The following is a 24,270-nucleotide window of genomic DNA, read 5'->3' on the forward strand; positions in this document are numbered from 1 at the left end:
CACTCGCAGTACAGTGCCCAATTTCAATAGAGTGAATCATTTAATTTTTAGAAAAATATTTGTCCATTGTTTATTTTGGAAAAGTCAATAAAAACCCTAGGACACATTAATCACATGGATTTGTTGAGAATTTATTCAGGAATTTAAATGTGATCACCTTTTTGTATAGATTCCATATTAACATCACTACGGCAGAAAATGTTACCCCACCCCACCAAAAGGTAAAAAACTCACTTGGAGAGATTTCTGGAGTTTTATCAATGTCATTATATTTTCCATATTGTATCAAATCAAAATAATCTTAAGCTTTTGTTATAGCATATAGAATTACAATACAATAATTCAAATGTGGGGTTCCACACGGCCACAACCTAGGCCCCATTTGGTTGTAAAATGAGTATATTTAATCAAAGACTGCTTTCCAGACTTTGTTTTCCATACTTTCGTAGCCTATTAATAATCATAATAATTTTCCAAGTCTTCCACATCTTCATCTGAACTTTCCACACTCCCTGAGGTGGATGCCTGGTTCTCAACAACTGCCAGTCTACATATGTCAGTAAACCTGAGGCCATTTGCAACACACATACATCTTGGGAGTGAACATTTTTTGGACAGTTACTGGTCAGTAGATCCAGGATGGCATCGGGTGTTGGCTGGCCTTCCTTCCAGTGCACCACCAACTGTTCAGCTTCCTCTTCTCTCTCCATCTTCCATCCTCTGCCATAGGGGCATAGTTTCTCACTTTGGCTGCCTCACGTAATGTTTGCCAGGGTTCATAGTCTTGAGGACTAACGAAATGGAAATCATCTTCTTTTGATGTTTTCCAGTGTATGATACACTATAGGTGCTTTGTGCTTATGGCTCTCCATTCTGAAGCAAAGTGATTCAGCTACTCCAGATCTAAATCTACCCTACTCTTCTCACACTAATGTTGCTGGTGAAAAAAGCTCCTGCTGCAAAGGTGATATAAATGGTGATATACAAATATAAATGTAAAACATAAGTACATCTTATGTAGTGTATAGTCACTGTGTTGTTACTGGCAGTAATAGATGACATTTGTAGAGATGCTAATTTTAACAACTTTTCTGAAAAACATATAGTCTGAGCTATATTTCCACCAATTTTCAAAGACAAAGCGTCACTAATAAGAGAGAACCATCAGTTTGAAGTAGAATGCTTCATTCTGTGCTATGTATAGTTTTGAAAAGTGTGTTTTGGCATGGGGTTATAAATCAAGCGATAACACACGGAAAGTTACTGCCGCTGCAATGCTATCACATATTTTCTATCACTAGGGGTGTATACCTTGCCAAAAATCACTGTAAGAATTACTCCCCCCAGATGGTACCGGCGGCCCAGATTTGGGGTCCTGGCTCACAGACTAAACGGCACTGACTGTCCTTACTATCCTTGCCTCATCATCTTGTACATCTCTATCAAGTCACCCCTCGTCCTTCTTTGTTCCAAAGAGAAAAGCCCTAGCCCACTCATCTATCCTCATCTCTAAACCTACAGCATCCAGGTAAATATCCTCTGCTCTATCTGAAGCTTCCCCATCCTTCCTATAATGAGGTGACCAGAACTGAACACAAAATAATGTAATTTATTTTGTCTTACTATACCTGCATGTTAACCATAAAATAATCTTAGTAAGTACTTAGCTCTTACTGCATTTATTGATAACAGCGAGTCAGCCAATTAAATTGGAAGTGGGGTGCATCTGCCCTGTCAAACTCTGTAAGAATTCTATATACACAAGAGATTCTGCAGATGCTGGAAATCCAGAGTAGCACACACAAAATGCTGAAGGAATACAGTCCTAACAAAAAGTCTCAGCCTGAAACATCGACTGTTTATTCACCTCCATAGATGCTGCCCAAGCTGCTGCGTTCCTCCACCATTTTGTGTGGTGCTCTGGATTCTCTATATTTCAATGAGGCCACTCCTCTTTCACCGAAACTTTATAAAGGCCCAGTCTGCTTAATCTCTCACACAAATCAATCTGGTGAATATACTTCTCACACAAGTATATCCTTCTTTGGGTAGGGAGACCATACCTGCACATAGCTTTCCTAGGTGCAGTCTAACCTTATTATTCCCCTTCATAGTTAATTTCTTATTGGGGCTACACAACGGGATAAGAAATTTAAAAGCTTGAGCAGACATGGATTTGAATCCCACCTTGAACAATTAAAAGAAAAAGGCGAAATCAGTAATGGTGATCATGAAACTACCAGATCACTGTAAAATAAAACCTTTATTAGTTCCCAATTCCTGAAGTTTTAAATTACCAAATTTAAAACTTAAATTTTGACATTCAACCCTAATTTGACCTATCAAATGTCCAGAAGGATCGGCACTCCAGTTAATAAATACTTGTGTCTAATGCAAATTAGCTGTCAGGGCTTCATTGAATTTTGCTTATTAAATCAGCATTTTGCATTTGTTTTATCTCATGGATTAATAACAAAGGAAAATTATTCATAGTTCTTGCAACTTCACAAAACAGAGAACATTAATACTAAAAATGATCTTGAAGCCCCCATCACTATAGGAACCATCAACCTTGATGTTATGGATTAAAGATAATGTCCTTGAAATTCCACATGTTGAATTGAGAGTTGGAGTTGCATCATTGAATCGGAGCACACATCCATGTATCCAGAACTGAGCCTGCTGAGATCTGCAAGGTCAATCTATTTAAAACTCCATTGATGGTCGTTTTTTTTTGGTACAGAAGGGAGTATTATACAAAAGTGATTAACCCTCTTAAAAAGGAATTTTGGATTGATGGCTGTAAAATTAAGCTGGGGTTGCAACACTTAAGGGAGGAATTAGATTGCAATAGTGAAGATGTGGATTTGGGTGACACCATAAATGAGAGGAGTGGGTGTTTTGGAGACCTCTGATCCCAGTTTCAAGTATTTACCTGAAAAGAATGTTTAAGGAAAATATCACTTTGGTACTGGTTACGTGCACCAGATGTGGGCTGAGTCTGCTTCTCTCATTTGTTGCAGCTACTAGTCGTGTGGGAAGTGGATGCTTCACTAATCTACAGTGCACCCCAGATAATGAGATCTGAGACCAACTGACACATGGACAGGTGAACAGTGGGGCACCAACTGGACTGAACCCTGTGCACTGGCTTACAAACTTGCAAAATAAATGTGAAAGACACAGCACTAGTGTGGTAATGGCTCAAGATTAATGCAGGCTACTGTCCTACAGGGAAGTGAAGTTGCTAATTTGTACACAGCAAAGCAATAGAATGCATAATGTACTTTAGTGATGTTGAGTTATGGAATAACTATTGACTATGATTAAGAGTCCTGCTGTTTGAAGAATATCATGGGATCATTTGTTTCCAGAGGGCAAGAGCAACCTTAGTTTAATGTCTCATCTGAAAGCTGGTACCATAGTATAGGTTTTCAGTACTGCAATAGAACACCAAAGAAGAAACTTGCAGCAAAGGGTAATCTGAAGTTGGACTGTGTTGAGAGGCAGAAAATACCGCACCAAATTTGTCTAAACCAAAACCCCACAAACAGCAATAAAGTTAACAGGCCTGCTTATAGTAATGTTGGTAAAGCAGTATAAATATCGGCCAGACAGCGCAGCGAGCTCTCTTGCTCTATCTTGAATAGTATTTTAGGATTTTTCATCTGTACTTGACAGAGCAGATTGGGGTTCAGTTTTATTATCTCACCTGAAAGGTGACACCTCCAGTTGTGCAGCATTCACTTGGTACAGCAGTGTCAGCCAAGATTATGTAGCCAGCTACTGGAGCTGTGTTTAACCCAAAAGATGTCAGGTAGTATTAAGTTTATTCCAACATATTATAAATTATGAATGAATGAGGGGAGAGGATACTTTTGAACATTGCCATCAAGACATTCTATTTCACAGAGTGCCGATACTTGTAATAGACTCTGGGAGGTGAAAATTCAAAAATCATGTAAAAAGCAATAAAGTGTAGCAGGAGAATTGGTAGAGGAAAAACATTGGATCAATATAACTGGATAAATTAAGATTGGCCAAATGCTCTGCACCTACAGGAATTTCTGCAGCTGTAGTTGGTATCAGCCGGGTGTCTTGCGTTGTCATACTTGAACTTCAAATTATACCAGTCAACTATTTGAGTGATTTTGAAAATCACTGTTCTATTAAGATACAGCAGTGAGAATTGCTTTTGAAGTTTGAATAATACTGTAATGGAACCAAAATTAGCCTATTACTAAAAAGCTTTTATAGGCTCATTGTCTGGGGAATTAGTATCAGTCTGCTGCAGAAATTGATAATGAATGTTGTTGCTTGAAACCATTTGCCTTTGACAGAGATGTCCTCCTTCAAATTGTCTCTGCCACTCTGTTCCCAGGACGAGGTTTTCCTTTCCAGGATATCAGAGATATCCTTTAAAGAACAAGGTTTCCTTTCCTTCACCTGCATTTCCGTTTTCAGAACATCTGCACTCACCCCATCTTCCTGCCGCCTTAACGTGGATAGAGTCTCTCTTGTCCTTACCTACCACTCCATAAGCCTCTGCATCCAACACAACTTCTGCCACCAAACACATTTTTACTTCCCCTCCCAACTCTCCACTTTCTGCAGGGATCACTCCCTCCATGAGTCCCTTGTCCATTTATCCCTCCCTGCTAATCTCCCTGCTGGCACTTACCCTGCAAGCAGCCAAAATTCTACACCTGCCTGTTCACCTCCATTCAGGGCCCCAAACAGCCCTTCCAGGTGAGGCAACACTTCACCTGTGATTCTATTGGAGTCGTCTATTGTGTCCAGTGCTTCCGATGTGGCCTCCTCTACATTGGTGAGACCCATTGTGAATCTGGGGACTGTTTCGTCGAGCATCTCTGCTCCATCCGTCAAAAGTGGAACTGCCCAGTGGCCAAACATTTCAATCCAATTCCCATTCCAACATTTTGGTCCATGGCCTCCTCTTATGCCAAGATGAGGCCACCCTCAGGGTGGAGGAGCAACACCTTATATTCTGTCTGGATAGCCTCCAACCTGATGGCATGAATATTGATTTCTCCTTCAGGTAAAAAAAAATCCCTTTCCCTTCCCTCTTCTTCTATTGTCCTCTCTGACCTCTTACCACTGATCACTTGCCTATCAACACCCCCCCCCCCCCCCCAGTCCTCTCCTCCTTCCATTTCTACTATGGTCCTCTCCAGCTAGCCCTTTCCATTCCACCTGGCTTCACCTATCCTCCTTCCCCTCCCCCCACCTTTTTTATTCTAGCGTCTTTTCCTTTCCTTTCCAGTCTTGACGAGTCTCAACCCAAAAATGTCGACTGTTTATTAATTTCCATACAGGCTGCCTGACCTGCTGAGTTCCTCCAGCATTGTGTATGTGTTACTTTTAACAGATGTTAAACTAGTTTTCACAGAAACCGGCCCATCAGCCCAATGACTCCATGCCAACTATCCAGAACTCATTTACATGAATCCCATTTTATTCTTCCCATATTCCCATGTCCCACCCATTAACTACACACCAAGAACAATTTACAAGAGCCACTTTGGGATGCGGCAGAAAATCTGAGAACTTGGCGGAAACCCACACGTTCACACAAAGAGCATGTGGAACTCCACGTGAACAGCAGTGGAGGTCAGAATTGAACCGAAATTCCAATGTGTACAAAAAATCATAACATTTTGCAGCAATGATCTTTCAGTAGAACTAGGAAATGTCAGCAATGAGGCATGTTTAATTTGCAGAGAAGGAAGAAAACAATGACAATGGCCTTAAGGGAGGGAGGAAACCAAGAAAGGCCAGCACAGAAAGTGGAGGGAGTTTATTAGTCACAACTGATCTGTCTGGAGGAGTGTTTCTAAAAAGGGATGAATACGGATAGAAGACAAGGAAACAAAGCTAAAACTGAGATACAAAACATTACTATTGATACTACTCAGCAAGTCTGGTAGCATCTGTGGAGAGAGAAATAGAATTGGTGGCAAACATTGATAACCTTTCAGCAGAACTGGCCACAAAAACGCTGGTTATCTGATACTGCAAGATGAGATGCCTTTCCTTGCTTTCATTGGGCTTTATTGAAACAGCACAGGAGGCCGGAGACAGAGGTCAGACTGGAATGGAGAACGACCGTGACAGGCAGCAGGATGCTCAGGGTCAGTCTTGTGGATTGTGCACAATGTGCATTTGATTTCTCCAACACAAAGGAGATCACACTATGAGCGCCAAATTCAATGAAGCAGATGCAAATGGCACATGAAGTGAAAAAGTAAGAGAAACTAAAGGATAATCTGCCAAATGTAGAAACTGGTGTGATGGAGCAAAGACAAGACAAACTATATCCTTGCTCAACGTGATATAGAACCATAGAACATTACAGCACAGAAACAGGCCTCTTGGCCCTTCTTGGCTGTGCCAAACCATTTTTCTGCCTAGTCCCACTGACCTGCACCATATCCCTCCATGCCCCTCTCATCCATGTATCTGTCCAAGTTTTTCTTAAATGTTAAAAGTGAGCCCGCATTTACCACTTCACCTGGCAGCTCATTCCACACTCCCGCCACTCTGTGTGTGAAGAAGCCCCCCCACCCCAATGTTCCCTTTAAACTTTTCCCCTTTCACCCTTAACCCATGTCCTGTTTTTTTTTTTCACCCCTAGCCTCAGTGGAAAAAGCCTGCTTGCATTCACTCTATCTATACCCATCATAATTTTAAATACCTCTATCAAATCTCCCCTCATTCTTCTACGCTCCAGGGAATAAAGTCCTAACCTATTCAACCTTTCTCTGTAACTCAGTTTCTCAAGTCCTGGCAACATCCTTGTAAACCTTCTCTGCACTCTTTCAACTTTATTAATATCCTTCCAGTAATTCGGTGACCAAAACTGCACACAATTGAAGGGGAGGAGGGGCTGAAAGCAAAAGTACAGTTAAATACTCTGTCAACTATGGTGAAAGGGAAATTATGGTTAAAAAGGGAAGACATCATAACAGCATCAGCATGAAAAGAGTTTTCACAGAACCGCTCTTTGGTAGTCCCTTGGGATCAAACATGACTTGCTTTCATTTGAGTTCTGAGGTGGCTGGCGTGGGAATGACAGATTCCATCATAGATAGGAAGTGCCTGAAGAGATGGGTGGCTGGGTAATTTAGGAAGTGCACATCTCACTCTGTGGGTTTCTGATGCGTATCCTTGAACTTCTTAATATTATCCCAAACAGTTGCAATACTGGATGTTTCTCAATGCTATCAGAATAGTTACACTGTATTGGTGCTGCTTCCTGCTTTGTACTGAATTTGAAAGTTTTATCATCTTTGCTGCCAATTTCCACTGCTCTCACTTTCATATCTAATATTTGATTTTTCCATTTCTGTTCTTTTTTCTCTCCATCTCATGGGATAAGACCAATATCAAATGCGTGAACATTACCACTGACAACTCTGCTTCCTGAAAGGACTTCATTCTCCTGCTTCCCCAGCTCTCTTGCATCTGTTCTGATAATGATACCCTCCCTACTGTGCTTCCAAGATCTCTTCCTTTGTCCCTAAAAATGATTTTTGCCTGTATATCTCTATTTTCTGTATTTGCTGTCAGCTTCTCTCATCCTGCTCAATGCTTTATGGGCTTCCATTTCACCTTCATTTTCCACCCAACTAGTTTCCATATTCAGCAGATTTTCCTCTGTAATTCACCATCTTATTACTTATTACTTTACTTTATTGTCACCAAACAATTGATGCTAGAGCGTACAATCATCACAGTGATATTTGATTCTGCACTTCGCGCTCCCTGGAGTACAAATCGTTAGTAAATATAATAAAAATTTAAATTATAAATCATAAATAAAAAAATAGAAAAGGGAAAGTAAGGTAGTGCAAGTCAGGTCTGGATATTTGGAAGGTATGGCCCAGATCCGGGTCAGGATCTGTTCAGCAGTCTTATCACAGTTGCAAAGAAGCTGTTCCCAAATCTGGCCGTACGAATCTTCAAGCTCCTGAACCTTCTCCCGGAGGGAAGAGGGACAAAAAGTGTGTTGGCTGGGTGGGTCGTGTCCTTGATTATCCTGGCAGCACTGCTCCGACAGCGTGTGGTGTAAAGTGAGTCCAAGGACAGAAGATTGGTTTGTGTGATGTGCGGGCTGTGTTCACGATCTTCTGCAGCTTCTTCCGGTCTTGGACAGGACAACTTCCATACCAGGTTGTGATGCACCCTAGAAGAATGCTTTCTACGGTGCATCTATAAAAATTAGTGAGGGTTTTAGGGGACAGGCCAAATTTCTTCAGCTTTCTCAGGAAGTAAAGGCACTGGTGGGCCTTCTTGGCAGTGGACTCTGCTTGGTTAGACCAAGTCAGGTCATTTGTGATATTCGAGGAACTTAAAGCTTTTGACCTTTTCCACCTGCGCACCACCGATGTAGATGGGGTCGTGCGGTCTGCTACTCCTTCTGAAGTCAACAACCAATTCCTTCGTCTTGCTGACGTTGAGGAATAGGTTATTGTCTTCGCACCATGCCACCAGGTTCTTAATTTCCTCTCCGCACTTAAACTCATCATTACTCAAGATACGGCCTACAATTGTGGTGTCATCAGCAAACTTATATATTGAGTTCGATGGAAACTTGGCTACACAGTCATGGGTGTACAGTGAGTACAGCAGGGGGCTGAGTACACAGCCTTGTGGGGTACCAGTGCTCAGAGTGATATCTTCAACATGATACCACGACCAGACACAACTCTCCCATTGCCCTTGCTCTTTACAGCATTCTAATGGGATTGTCCCCTCTGCGACTTTTGGTGCATTCTCCCAACTCCAGCAATACCCCCTCCCTTTGTAGCACCTCTGTTAGTTTACTACTTACCTTCCACCATCCAAGGACTCTTGTTGATGTGCCTTCCTCTATGTTGGAGAACCCAGATGCAAATTGGGTGATGCCTTTTCAGAATATTTCTGTTCAATTCACAATTAACTGCCTGTCACTTGAAGTTCTCTACCCAATTCCCATCACTACCTATGTTTCTACCTTCCTGCACATTTCCAACAAAGCCCAACATCAACTTGAGGAACAGGATCCTTTGACTTGCATTGGAGCCCTCAGAACTCAACAGTGTTTGCGTATATGGGCTCAGATCAGGAAATGCTATGGTTTCCAGGGGTTTTCCGTTTCCAGCCCTATTGCTCATAATCACCTTTTTTTACCTACTACATACGATTCAGCATTCCAGGTTTGGTATAGGAAGGGCATTAGACATTTTGAAGATCTTTTCATTGATAATCGCTTCGCTTCTTTTCAGCAGCTCTCTGTTAAGTTCAATCTGCCCAATGCTCATTTTTTCAGATATCTCCAAATCCGACACTTTATTGCTCCTTTAATTCCTAACTTCCCTGAAATGCCTGCGAAAAATGCTATGGACCTATTTCTTTCCATGAATCCACTAGGTAAAGGCTTAATATCAATCATCCGAGATAAGCTAGCGGCCTTACGACGGGCCCCCATGGATAAAATCAAAATGGCCTGGGAGCAGGATTTAAATATCTCCTTATCTGAGGAGAGCTGGGATTCAGTTCTCAAATCGGTTAACTCAACCTCTCTTTGTGCTCGCCACTGTCTTTTACAGTTTAAGATTGTTCATAGAGCCCATATGTCTAAATCTAAACTATCTCGATTCTACCCTAGCGTTAGTCCGCTCTGTGATAAATGCAAGAGGGGCGTGGCCTCTCTCATCCATTTGTACTGGTTCTGTCCTAGCTTGGAGAAACTCTGGAAAGATGTCTTCACTACGTTATCGTGTATTCTGAATCAGCACCTAGAACCAAACCCCTTAATTGCTCTGTTCGGTTTTTGGGGTGAGACAGATTTATGTCTGGGTCCGACCAAATGCTGAATATTATCCTTTGCCTCTCTTCTGGCTAGACGCTTCATCCTCCTCAGATGGAGAGATGCTGCCCCGCCCACTCATGCTCAATGGCTTAACGACATCATGGCCTGTTTGGACCTCGAAAAAATTCATTATTCAGTTCTCGATTCGGATCTAAAGTTCCATAAGGTCCGGGGACCTTTTATCGAGTACTTGCATAACCTTCCTCTTGACTAGGGTTTTTTTTTTCTCTTCGGTCCCTTGCTTTCAGCTCCTTTTTTTCTGGTAGAAGGCATTATTATCCTCTGTTGCTGAGCGTGTTCACAGTCTGGGAGCTTGGCTGTCCTGACTTATACTCTCTATATTGTGTTGTGGTTGGTTTGGAGTTGCTGTTGTTTTTTTTCTTGTGTTGTGGGGCTTGGGGAGGACACTAAGCTTACTTGTCTTTAATTTAGGTGCTTTTTTTTTGCTAAATTCTCTTCCTTTGTAACATATTGTTATTGTATGCTTAATTTTGCACTGTTTTAATGTTCCTCATTGGAATTTGGGGTTTTTAATTTGTAAAATGTTTTGAAAAACTAATAATAAATAAAAAGAACTCAACAGTGAATTCATTGACAGATAACCAGTCTAACTAGTTTGTATCAAAACTGGCCTGTTCTGAAGAAAGATCATCAACCTGTAATATTAACTCAATTTTTCTCTCTCTACTGATGTGACTTTTATTTCAGATTTTCAGCAGATGCGGTGTTTTGCATCTAACAGTACCAATTTTGATTTTGTTTCTCTCTGGTGCCTTCATTCCTTTCCTTCTATTTACGGCAGGTGTTCCCAACCTAAGGTCCATGGACTCCTAGATTAATGGTAAGGTTGGAAACCCCTGATTTACGCCTTCCCCAGAGAGATCATCTGTGATTAACAAGACTTACCTAATGTCTCTCTGCCAGCACCACTTCCACCACTGTTATTCAGTCTCTTAACCATATAAACCATATAACAATCACAGCACGGAAACAGGCCATCTCGACCCTCCTAGTCTGTGCCGAACTCTTAATCTCACCTAGTCCCACCTACCCGCACTCAGCCCCTTCCACTCCTTTCCTGTCCATATACCTATCCAATTTTACCTTAAATTACACAACTGAACTGGCCTCTACTACTTCTACAGGAAGCTCATTCCACACAGCTACCACTCTCTGAGTAAAGAAATACCCCCTCGTGTTTCCCTTAAACTTTTGCCCCCTAACTCTCAAATCATGTCCTCTCGTTTGAATCTCCCCTACTCTCAATGGAAACAGCCTATTCACGTCAACTCTATCTATCCCTCTCAAAATTTTAAATACCTCAATCAAATCCCCCCTCATCCTTCTACGCTCCAATGAATAGAGACCTAACTTGTTCAACCTTTCTCTGTAACTTAATTGCTGAAACCCAGGTAACATCCTAGTAAATCGTCTCTGCACTCTCTCTAATTTATTGATATCTTTCCTATAATTCGGTGACCAGAACTGTACACAATATTCTAAATTTGGCCTTACCAATGCCTTGTACAATTTCAACATTACATCCCAACTTCTGTACTCAATGCTCTGATTTATAAAGGCCAGTGTTCCAAAAGCCTTCTTCACCACCCTATCTACAGGAGACTCCACCTTCAGGGAACTATGCACTGTTATTCCTAGATCTCTCTGTTCCACTGCATTCCTCAATGCCCTACCATTTACCCTGTATGTTCTATTTGGATTATTCCTGCCAAAATGTAGAACCTCACACTTCTCAGCATTAAACTCCATCTGCCAACGTTCAGCCCATTCTTCTAACCGGCATAAATCTCCCTGCAAGCTTTGAAAACCCACCTCATTGTCCACAACACCTCCTACCTTAGTATCATCGGCATACTTACTAATCCAATTTACCACCCCATCATCCAGATCATTTATGTATATTACAAACAACATTGGGCCCAAAACAGATCCCTGAGGCACCCCGCTAGTCACCGGCCTCCATCCCGATAAACAATTATCCACCACTACTCTCTGGCATCTCCCATCTAGCCACTGTTGAATCCATTTTATTACTCCAGCATTAATTCCTAACGACTGAACCTTCTTAACTAACCTTCCATGTGGAACTTTGTCAAAGGCTTTGCTGAAGTCCATATAGACTACATCCACTGCCTTACCCTCGTCAACATTCCTCGTAACTTCTTCAAAAAATTCAATAAGGTTTGTCAAACATGACCTTCCACGCACAAATCCATGCTGGCTACTCCTAATCCGATCCTGTCTATCCAGATAATTATAAATACTATCTCTAAGAATACCTTCCATTAATTTACCCACCACTGATGTCAAACTGACAGGTCTATAATTGTTAGGCTTACTTCTAGAACCCTTTTTAAACAATGGAACCACATGAGCAATACGCCAATCCTCCGGCACAATCCCCGTTTCTAATGACATCTGAAAGATCTCCGTCAGAGCTCTTGCTATCTCTACACAAACTTCCCTCAAGGTCCTGGGGAATATCCTGTCAGGACCCGGAGATTTATCCACTTTTAAATTTCTTAAAAGCACCAGTACTTCCACCTCTTTAATTGTCATTGGTTCCATAACTTCCTTACTTGTTTCCCACACCTTACACAATTCAATATCCTTCTCCTTAGTGAATACCGAAGAGAAGAAATCGTTCAGAATCTCTCCCATCTCCCTCGGCTCCACACATAGCTGACCACCCTGATTCTCTAAGGGACCAATTTTATCCCTCACTATCCTCTTGCTTTTAATATAACTGTAGAAACCTTTCAGATTTACTTTCACCTTATTTGCCAAACCAACCTCGTATCTTCGTTTAGCTTTTCTAATCTCTTTCTTAAGATTCCTTTTACATTCTTTATATTCCTCGAGCAATTCCTTTACTCCATGCTGCCTATATCTATTGTAGGCATCCCTCTTTTTCCGAACCAAGTTTCTAATATCCCTTGAAAACCATGGTGCTTTCAAACCTTTAACCTTTCCTTTCAACCTAACAGGAACATAAAGATTCTGTACCCTCATAATTTCACCCTTAAATGACCTCCATTTCTCTATTACATCCTTCCCATAAAACAACTTGACCCAATCTACTCTCTCTAAATCCCTTCACATCTCCTCAAAGTTAGCTTTTCTCCAATCAAAAATCTCAGCTCTAGGTCCTGTCCTGTCCTTCTCCATAATTATATTGAAGCTAATGCTATTGTGATCACTGGACCCGAAGTGCTCCCCAACACATACATCTGTCAGCTGACCTATCGCATTCCCTAACAGGAGATCCAACACTGCCCCATCTCTAGTCGGTACTTCTATGTATTGTTGCAAAAAACTATCCTGCACACATTTCACAAACTCTAAACCATCCAGCCCTTTTACAGAATGAGCTTCCCAATCTATGTGTGGAAAATTAAAATCTCCCACAATCACCACCTTGTGTTTACTACAAATATCTGCTATCTCCTTACACATTTGCTCTTCCAACTCATGCTCCCCATTAGGTGGCCTATAATACGCTCCTATCAGTGTTACTACACCTTTCCCATTCCTCAATTCCACCCAAATAGCCTCCCTAGAGGAGCTCTCTAATCTATCCTTCCAAAGCACCGCCATAAGATTTTCTCGGATAAGCAACGCAACACCTCCTCCTCTGGCCCCTCCTACTCTATCACACCTGAAGCAACTAAATCCAGGAATATTTAGTTGCCAATCACACCCTTCCTGCAACCATGTTTCACTAATAGCTACAACATCATAATTCCAGGTATCAATCCACGCTTTAAGCTCATCCACCTTTCTTACAATGCTCCTAGCATTAAAATAGATACATTTAAGATACTCTCCACCTCCTCCTCTCTTTTCATCCCTAACAATGCATTCAAATTTATTATCCTTTTCTTTCTTCTCCCCTACATCTTCGGGCTGAGCGCATCCCTTCTCCATCACCTGCCTTTCCTCCCTCACACACTGTCTACTTACTTGCTCTACTGGTGAACTAACCTCCTCTCCCATAGTTTCCTCAAATTGATTCCCGCCCCCCCATCTTACTAGTTTAAAGTCTGCCCTGTAGCCCGCGCAAACCTCCCTGCTAGGATATTGGTCCCTCCACGATTCAAGTGTAACCCGTCCTTCTTGAACAGGTCACGCCTGCCCCAGAAGAGGTCCCAATGATCCAGAAACTTGAATCCCTGCCCCCTGCTCCAATCCCTCAGCCACGCATTCATCCTCCACCTAATTCCATTCCTACTCTCACTGTCGCGTGGCACAGGCAGTAATCCCGAGATTACTACCTTTGTGGTCCTTCTTCTTAACTGCCTTCCTAACTCCCTATACTCTCGTTTCAGGACCTCTTCCCCTTTCCTACCTATGTCATTGGTACCTACATGTACCACAACCTCTGGCTCCTCACCCTCCCACTTCAGGATATCTTGGACTCGATCAGAAACATCCCAAACCCTGGCACCAGGGAGGCAAACTACCATCCGGGACTCCCGATCACCTCCACAGAACCGCCTGTCTGAACCCCTGACTATCGAGTCCCCTATTACTATGGTCCTCTTTCTTCTATCCCTACCCTTCTGAGCTACAGGGCTGTCCTCTGTGCCAGAGGCCCGGCCACTGTCACTTCCTCCAGGTAGGCTGTCTCCCCCAACAGTACTCAAACATGAGTACTTATTGTCAAGGGGTACAGCTACTGGGGTACTCTCTAGTACCTGCCTCCTCCCCTTCCTGACCGTGACCCACCTATCTGCCTCCTGTGGTCCCGGAGTGACCACCTGCCTGTAACTCCTCTCTATCACCTCCTCGCTCTCCCTGACCAGGCGAAGGTCATCGAGCTGCAGCTCCAGTTCCCTAACTCGGTCCCTCAGGAGCTGCAGTTCAGCGCACCTGGCGCAGATGTGGACGTCCTGGAGGCTCGGAGACTCCAGGATCTCCCACATCCGACACCGAGAACAACAAGCTGCCCTCACACTCATACTTCCCGAATAACTGAAAATACAAGAACTAAAAGATAAGCCTACTGTGCCCTCTTCCGCCTAAGCCCTCTGAGCCCAAGCCCTACACTCTGCTCCCGGCTCACTCCGCTGCCCGCTGCTCGCTGCTTAAGGCTGCGTTCTTTTTATATCTTCCCTCCTTCCCGGGCCTCCTTCATGCACCTGCGCAGTCTTGGTCTCCATCTTCTTTGTTCTCTCCCCTTTTTGTTTGTTTGATTTCTAATATTTCCTCATTTTGATAAAAGGTCTGAAACAAGTCAGTTTCTCTCTCCAGAAAGTGCTGCCTGACATACTGATTACTTTCAGCATTCTGATTTATTTAAAATGCATTTAAAAACAAATTTAAAGTAAAACTTCCATTTCTGCTGGGCTTTTCACGACTTGAGATGAGATTTTACACAGCTTAACAGCTAATTGATAAAGTTTGGTTTAAGTTGTAATGTCAGAAATGCGTCAGTCACATTGTACAGTGAATACAATTACAAATAGCAATAGGATAAAAGTCCAAATAATTGTGTTGTTAATTTTTAATTATGTCATTTAAGGGTTAGATCCCAGGATGTGGGTGATCTCCTTATGAAGTGCTTAATAATCTTAAATGTTCAGCTGACTGGGATAATGCAGCTTTGATGTAACATTTCATTAGAAAGTCAGCACACCTTCAATGCTTGGCTGACATCTAAACTTAGAAAACCATTTCAAGGCAATTCACAGAACTAGAGCAACACACACAAAATGGTGGAGGAACTCAGCAGGCCAGGTAGCATCAATGGAAAAAAGTACATGTTTCAAAGCTATGTCAGAAATGTATAAAATATACACCCTGAAATGCTTGTTCTTCACAACCATCTGCGAAAAAAAGAGGGGTGCCCCAAAGAATGAATGACAGTTAAATGTTAGAACCCCAAAGTTCCCCCCAGCTCCCCCCTCCCTTCCAAGCATAAACAGCAGCAAGTAACAATCCCCCTCCCCCCACCAGCTAAAAAAAGCATCGGCACCCCCCACCAAGCACTCAAGTGTGCAGCAATGCATCAATAAAGACACAGACTTACAGTACCCCAAAGCCCACTTGTTCACCCAGCATTCAACATACCACAGGCTCTCTCTCTCTCTCCCCCTAATAAGGGAGAAAGAGGTGTCTCCATTTCACAGTGAGAGGGGAAGCATAACAAACAACTCACTGGTTTACGATGTTAAAAGTCCACCACATCGCTTTTTCCGAGCTGTGTGTCCAAAGGTCTCGGGTGAGATATATAGCTCAGCTACTCACTCTGAATAAGGAGATTGTGGGTTCATTTCCCACCTCAAAAATCCATGATGAGTTTTGGTTCAGTGAGCAGCACTCTTGCCTCCAATTCAGTTTGTTATGAGTTTGAAATTCATTTACTTGAGTACAAAATCTATGCTCCAAAAGTGGTCTAAATGATCCCATGCAGTTCCTGAGAGAACATATTTGTGATTACACTTCGCTAACTATGAAATGTATAATAAAATATACTAATAAAATATATATTTTTCACTAGTTATGCAAAAGTTATTGGACTAATTTTTTTCCCCAAGTGCAGCAGGATATTAGGATAAGATATTGTGCTAAGCACTGGAGCCTATGAAATACTTCAATATTCAGTAATAGAAAAATAAAACTGCAGATTCTGGAATCTGAAATGAGCAAAAATGCTGGAAGGATTCAGCCTTTCAAACAATATCTATGGAAAGAGAAAACAGTTAATGTTTCATCAGACCATGACTTCCAGAAGGGCCTGTACTGTCCTGTATTTCTAAATAAGTAAACAAATTCCCTTCAATTCTGATGGAGGATCTCTGACCTGGGTTCTTTTTACACAGATGCTATTTGACTGGCTTGTGTTCTTCCAGCATTTCTGTTTTTTTTTCATGATATACTTTACCTGGGAATGTTTGACACTGAAATTAAGAGCCGAAAATGACAACATTTTTTTAACTCCTTATACTCCTTGTTGAGTAGTTTGGCACTTTTTTCACTAGAGCGTGAGAGAATGAGGAAGTGTAATGAGGGAGAATCTTATAGAGGTGTATAAAATCATAAGGGACGTAGATAAAATTATGAGAGATAATGCACAGAGATTCCCCCCCCCAGGGTTGAGAAGCCAAGAACTGGAGGGTATATGTTTAAGGTGGGGGGGGGGGAATAGGAACTAGAGGGCAACATTTTCACACAATAGTGGTCAGTAAATGAAATGACATGCCTGAGGCATTGGGCAGGTACATGGATAGAGTAAAGGTTTTTAGGGATATGGGCCAAACATGGCAAATGAGACTAGTTTAGTTGGGAATCTTAGTTGGCATCGTCCAATTTGACCCAAGTTCTGTGCTATATTACACTATGACAGTGAAATCCTTGCCTTGATATTCACAAAAAAGGACACAAAATGCATAAAAACATGGTTAACTGGAATTTGATGATTAACCCTGAGATTAGAACGTTGTCTCTGAATATCACATCTCACAAATTGATTTTCCAACAGTTCCTGCCAAGAATACAAAGTACAAATGTGTATATCAAGTCCTCGACTTATCCTAGTGGTTATTCCAGGTTTAATAATGGAAACAATTCAAAATAGCACTGTGTTAAGTTTCAACCTTTGCTGAAAGATAACAAATTCAACTAGATGTAACTGAGGCATTGAACGTGGGGGGGAAACTGGATCTAGGGAATTTCTACAGGAAAGAGATGCTCAAGTTCCCAACTGTAGTAAATGGAAAGGCAACTTGCAGGAAGAAGCCAGAATAGTAAGTAGCCCTTTCTTAGTCCCAATTTTAGAGAATCTGAAATATAGATAATTTCCAAAGCAGAAACAGTAACCATGTAAATTCTGACGTTTTGCAATAATCTTACTGTGAATTCTGTATATTAAGTATAGACACATGCTTTGAATCTTGACTTGCAATTATTGATATATCAACTGTGTGTCAGGCTGTTAACCTTCAATATTCAGATGCACTTTTCACTTTCTCTGATCAGAATCCGGGTTAATATCACCGTATACGTCGTGAAATTTGTTAACTTTGCGGCAGCAGTACAATGAAATACATGATAGTAGAGAGAAAACTGAATTACAGTAAGTATATATACATTAGTTAAATTAAACATGCAGTGCAAAAACAGAAATAAAAAGAAGTATTGAGGTAGTGTTCATGAGTTCAAATTCCATTCGGAAGTCAGAAAGCGAGGGGAAGAGGCTATTCTCGAATTGTTGAATGTGTACCTCCTTCCTGATGGTAACAACCAGAAGAGGGTATATTGATACATACTGATGCTATAGTTCCATGGAAGTCCAGATTATTTGTCTCAGAAATTTAGATAGATACTTTATTCATCCCCAAGGGGAAATTCAACATTTTTCCAGTGTCCCATTCACTTATTGTAGCAAAACTAATTACATACAGTATTTAACTCAGTATAAATATGATATGCATCTAAAATCACCCTCCCAAAAAGCATTAATAAATAGCTTTTAAGAAGTTCTTAAATAGTTTACTGAAGTGCATTGAGTGGTAACTTAAGCTCAGTCCTAACCCCGGCACTTTAACATGTCTTGCCCCTGGTGGTTGAATTGTAGAGCCGAATGGCGTTGGGGAGTAATGATATCTTTTATCTGCAGTTTGCACAAAAAATACACTGAATGATTCAAAAGGGGCAACATAGAAACAGCTGAAGTCACAGAGAGGCCTTCTAAAGCCACAGGCAGAATATGGATTTATTTTGGTAACTGCTTCATTAGCCAATCTTTCTTTTCCAATAGAATTACACAGTACAGGACATTCAGCCAACCACATCTGTGTCAGTTTGAAAGAGCTATCCAATTAGTCCTTAATAGTGTTCCTCAAGCAAAGCTAATCAATGAATTTACCATTGGTTTGTAGAGCCTTGAGTTTTTCCCATCGAACTATAGAACATTACAGCACAGAAACAGGCCCTTCGGCCCTTGGTTGTGCCGAACCATTTTTCTACCTAGTCCCACTGACCTGCACCATATCCCTCCATACACATCTCATCCATGTATCTGTCCAAGTTTTTCTTAAATGTTAAAAGTGAGCCCGCATTTACCACTTCATCTGGCAGCTCATTCCACACTCCCACTACTCTGTGTGTGATGAAGCCTCCCCCAATGTTCCCTTTAAACTTTTCCCCCTTTACCCTTAACCCATGTCCTCTGGTTTTTTTTTCTCCCCTAGCCTCAGTGGAAAAAGCCTGCCTGCATTCACTCTATCTATACCCATCATAATCTTATACACCTCTATCAAATCTCCCCTCATTCTCCTACGCTCCAGGGAATAAAGTCCTAACCTATTCAACCTTTCTCTGTAACTCAGTTTCTCATGTCCCGGCAACATCCTTGTAAACCTTCTCTGCACTCTTTCAACCTTATTAATATCCTTCCTGTAATTCGGTGACCAAAACTGCACACAATACTCCAAATTCGGTCTCACCAATGCCTTATACAACCTCACCATAACATTCCAACTCTTATACTCAATACTTTGATTTATTAAGGCCAATGTACCAAAAGCTCTCTTTATGACCCTATCTACCTGTGATGCCACTTTTAAGGAATTATGTATCTGTATTCCCAGATCTCCCTGTTCTACTGCACTACTATCTTTACTTGTTTGGCTTTCTGTTGCTCTCAGTGATTTCTACAGGAAAGAAATATTTTCTTTCTAGCTGGTGTTACTGTAGGCTGTATTTTTCAATTCTTATCTGGCACCTTAAACTATTAAAGTACAGCGCATTGAGAAAAGTCGGATAGAGAGGATTGGTCTTTTAATTTTAGGACTCTTCCCCCACTCCAGAATTATCAATGCAGTACTGCCCTCCTAAAAGCGTTTTTATTTGGATGAGATATCAATTTTAAACCCTATCCATTCTCATGTAGATGATCTGGTATTATTATTATTAAAAAGCAAGCAGTACTACCATAAGCAACAATCCTTCCTCAATGGACATCACGAAAGGCTTAAGATGATCTGAGCAATGAGATCAACATGCATGAAACAGCGCACCATAAAGCCTTCATCATCATTTTGGGAGACTTTAACCCGGCTAGTCTGAAAAAAATCACTAAGCAATTACCATCAACAGATCACTTGCAATACTAGAGGAAACAACACTCTGGACCATTGCTACACCACCATCAAGAATGCCTACCATGCTATTCCACGCCGTCATTTTGGGAAGTCTGATCACCTGGCTGAACTTCTACACCCTGAGTATAGGCAGAGACTGAAGACTACAGCACCAGCAGTGAGGACCAAGAAAGTTTGGACAAGGGAAGCACAGGAGTGCTTACAGGACTGCTTTGAATCGATGGACTGGACTGTATTCAGGGATTCATCTTTGAATCCAGATGAATATGCTGCAGTTGTTACCAACTTCATTAAAACCTGTATGGATGAGTGTGTGCCTACAAAGACTTACTGTACATTCCCAAACCAAAAGCTGTGGATGAACCAGGAGGTAAGTCATCTGCTGAAAGCTAGATCTGTGGCATTCAAGTCTGACAACCCAGGTCTGTACCAGAAAACCAGGTATGATTTGTGGAGGGCTATTTCAAGGGCGAAGAGACAATTTCAAATGAGGTTGGAGGCGACATCGGATGCATGGCAACTCTGGCAGGGTTTTCAAGACATTACTTCCTACAAAGCGAAACCCAATAGCATGAATGGCAGTGATGCTTCACTACCAGGTGAACTCAACACCTTCTATGCCAGCTTTGAAAGGGAGAACACAACTACAGCTGTGAAGATCCCTGCTGCACACGGTGACCCTGTGATCTCAGTCTTGGAGGCCGATGTTAGGTGAACCCTCGCAAGGCAAAAGGTCCCGATGGGAGTACCTAGTAAGGCTCTGAAAACTCGTGCCTACTAACTGGAGGGACACGTTCAACCTCTCACTGCTACAAGTTTAAGTTCCCCATTTGCTTCAAAAAGGCAACAATATAACAGTGCTTAAGAAGAATAATATGGGCTGACAGTGATGAAATGCTTTGAGAGGTTGGTCATGACTAGATTGAACTCCTGCCTCAGCAAGGACCTGGACCCACTGCAATTTGCCTACCGTCACAATAGGTCAACGGCAGATGCAATCTCAATGGCTCTTCACATGGCTTTAGACCACCTGGACAACACAAACACCTACGTCAGGATGCTGTTCATCGACTGTAGCTCAGCATTTAATACCATCATTCCCAAAATCCTGGTTGAGAAGTTACAGAACCCGGGCCTCTGTACCTCCCTCTGCAATTGGGTCCTCAACTTCCTAACCGGAAGACTACAATCTGTGCGGATTGGTAATAACATATCCTCCTCGCTGATGATCAACACTGGCACACCTCAAGGGTGTGTGCTTAGCCCACTGCTCTAATCTCTATATATCCATGACTGTGTGGCTAGGCACAGCTCAAATACCGTCTATAAATTTGCTGATGATACACCCATTGCTGGTAGAATCTCAGGTGGTGACAAGAGGGTATACAGGAGTGAGATATGCCAACTAGTGGAGTGGTGCCGCAGCAACAACCTGGCACTCAATGTCAGTAAAATGAAAGAGCTGATTGTGGACTTCAGGAAGGGTAAGTTGAAGGAACACATACCAATCCTCATAGAGGGATCAGAAGTGGAGAGAGTGAGCAGTTTCAAGTAACCTAACCTGGTCCCAACATATCGATGCAGCTATAAAGAAGGCAAGACAACGACTATACTTCATTAGGAGTTTGAAGAGATTTGGCATGTCAACAAATACACTCAAAAACTTCTATAGGTGTACTGCGGAGAGTATTCTGACAGGCTGCATCACTGTCTGGTATGGGGGGGAGGAGTGCACAAGACTGAAAGAAGCTGCAGAGGGTCATAAATTTAGTCAGCTCAGTTTTGGGTACTCGCCTACAAAATACCCAGGACATCTTCAGGGAGCGGTGTCTCAGAAAGGCAGCGTCCATTATTAAGGACCCTCAGCACCCAGGACATGCCCTTTTCTCACTGTTACCATCAGGTAGGAAGTACAGAAGCTTGAAGGCACACACTCAGTGATTCAGGAACAGCTTCTTCCCCTCTGCCATCTGATTCCTAAATGGATATTGAACTCATGAATACTGCATCACTTTTTAAATAATATTTGATTTTGCACGATTTTTTAATCTACTCAATATATACTATAATTTATTTATTTATTTATCATAATCATTTCTTCTTCTAGATTATGTATTGTATTGAACTGCTGCTGCTAAGTTAACAAATTTCACGACACATGCTGGTGGTAATAAACCTGATTCTGATTCTGATAAAGTCAACTACCCCGTCTAATTGGGTGGACAGGTTGATTATTTGGACTTCCTGAAGGAATTTGACCAAATTTTTCATTAAGGGATTGTTAGTTAAAGTTGAAGCTTGTGGAATGGAAAGCGAATTATTTATCAGGCTGGGAAATTGGCAGAGGGGAAAGAGAGGAGACTGGGGATAAAGGACAGGTAGCCACATTAGCAGTAATGGATCTGTTTGGGGCTCCCAGTTACTTTCTGCATTTATAACTGACGCATATGGAACTTTCTATACATGTTCTAAGTGTGCTGACAACACAAAGACTGGTGGCATTATAATTAGTGTAGAATGAAGCAATAAATTACTAAGAGATATCAATAGATTAAGCAAGTAAGCAAAACTGTAATAAATGGATTTTAACTTTGGAAAATCTGGGTCGTTCACTTTAGAATAAAGGATAGTCAAACCAAATGGCAACTGGAAGCAATGGATGGTCAAAGAAAATAGAATGTTGATCAGTAAAATATGGACAGGTCAAGAAAATAGTCAAAATGGTCGCTAGGATGCTGTTTTCTTTATCTAGAAGACCGAAGTTCAAAAGGTTGGAAGTCATGATACAGCTATGCAGAGCCATGGTATACTATAGCTGGAGAACTGTGAGCACTTCTGTGCACAACACTTTAGGGAGGATATATCGGCCTTTGAGAAAGTATGGTTTTTCTATAATGTAGAATCATCAAAATCATATATGGACTCAGTTAAATTAGGAGATTGCATGAACTAGAATTGTATTCCCTAGAATTTAGAAGATTATGGGATGACTGAATTTACAAGGGGACCTTGCAGGATAGAATAAAAGGAAAGTATTTTCACCAGTTGGGGTGTCTAAATATTATAGCCAGGCCTTTCAGGAGTGAAATTAGGAAACATTTCTGTTCTTAGGGTAAGGTGACAGAATTTTGAAGTTTTATGCAAATTGCAATCTGTACTGGTTCTAAGTCTGAGATTTACTGATCTTTGTTACTTAGGGTCTCGGCCTGAAACATTGACTCTTTATTCCTCTCCACAGATGCTGCCTAACCTATTGAGTTCTTCCATCATTTTGTGTTTTAATCTCTGTTACTTCCCCAGTATGCTCTTCTGGATTCCTATTGCACCAGGGTCAATCCCTTAGTTTAATTACCATATTAAGTTTTAGGGATACTCCTAGTTATGAGTTGGAATAAGTTTCTGCTGACCTCCATTCTAAGTTTATGTTATTTAGCACAATCTGATACCACACAATATGATAAAAGGGTTTCCTCAGTGTTAAAGCAGGAAGACACCATAGGCACTCTTAACAATGCTTCAGGGGGCAAATACACCTCAAACAGGTAAAATAATGAGGATGAGGTCAGGTAGGTTTATCCTGCATATTGCTTCACTCAGTAACTTTTGCACACTCAGTTTGCCAGGTATGATCTTTAGGACTCAGCTGGCTGAGGCATTGCAGTGCCATGCGCAGAGTACATTCTGTGGTCCTTCTTCCAAACTGGATGGTCTATCCTGTTTAATCCTTAGTCTGTTTTAACGCAGAAATTGTGATTCAACTGAAAGGCTTACTGGGCTAATTAAGAGTCAACCACATTGGAGTCATAAAGAGATAAGATGGATAAATATGCCAGATTTCTTCACCTTGAAGGACATTTGTGAATCAGGTAAGGCTTTGTAATAGCTTCATGGTCACCAATACTGAGACTAGTTGCTCTTTAAAAAGTCACATGTTATTTAGTTAACTTAATTTCAATTCCACATTATCAATTCATGCCTCCGGATTACTTGCCCAGTAAATTAAAACATAACGATTTAACTTGGTAAAATATTACAATATATATATTTACATTCTTTGTGTGACCTCACCATTTCTATCACTCCCGACATCGAGGAAGCTTTGCGCCTCCATAACAGCCAACCTTGATATCGGAAGTCCCACCTTTACGGCACGGCTCCTCTCTGATTGATTCGCCTCTCAAGTCGCCTCTCAAAAGGCAGTCCTTCAGTGGCCAAACTAACCGTCAATCACAAGGATTCTTCACTGTGACTTTCCGTCTGATCAGTTGG

General features: G+C 41.5%; 1 long non-coding RNA gene across 2 annotated transcripts; it reads right to left on the reverse strand.

Moving 5' to 3' along the window:
• Positions 1–842: 842 nt before the first annotated feature.
• LOC132384625 (uncharacterized) lies at positions 843–24,238 on the reverse strand. 2 transcript variants are annotated; one of them, XR_009508951.1, is made up of 3 exons: positions 24,070–24,238; positions 3,713–3,792; positions 843–956 (listed from the first exon to the last, which is right to left on the reverse strand). It is a non-coding gene; the product is annotated as an uncharacterized LOC132384625 (long non-coding RNA). The 2 variants fall into 2 exon arrangements; XR_009508950.1 differs by having other exon boundaries at positions 24,051–24,238.
• Between the last annotated feature and the right edge of the window lie 32 nt (positions 24,239–24,270).

Source organism: Hypanus sabinus, chromosome X1 (genome assembly GCF_030144855.1).
Source record: "Hypanus sabinus isolate sHypSab1 chromosome X1, sHypSab1.hap1, whole genome shotgun sequence".
In the NCBI taxonomy this organism is placed as follows: domain Eukaryota; kingdom Metazoa; phylum Chordata; class Chondrichthyes; order Myliobatiformes; family Dasyatidae; genus Hypanus; species Hypanus sabinus.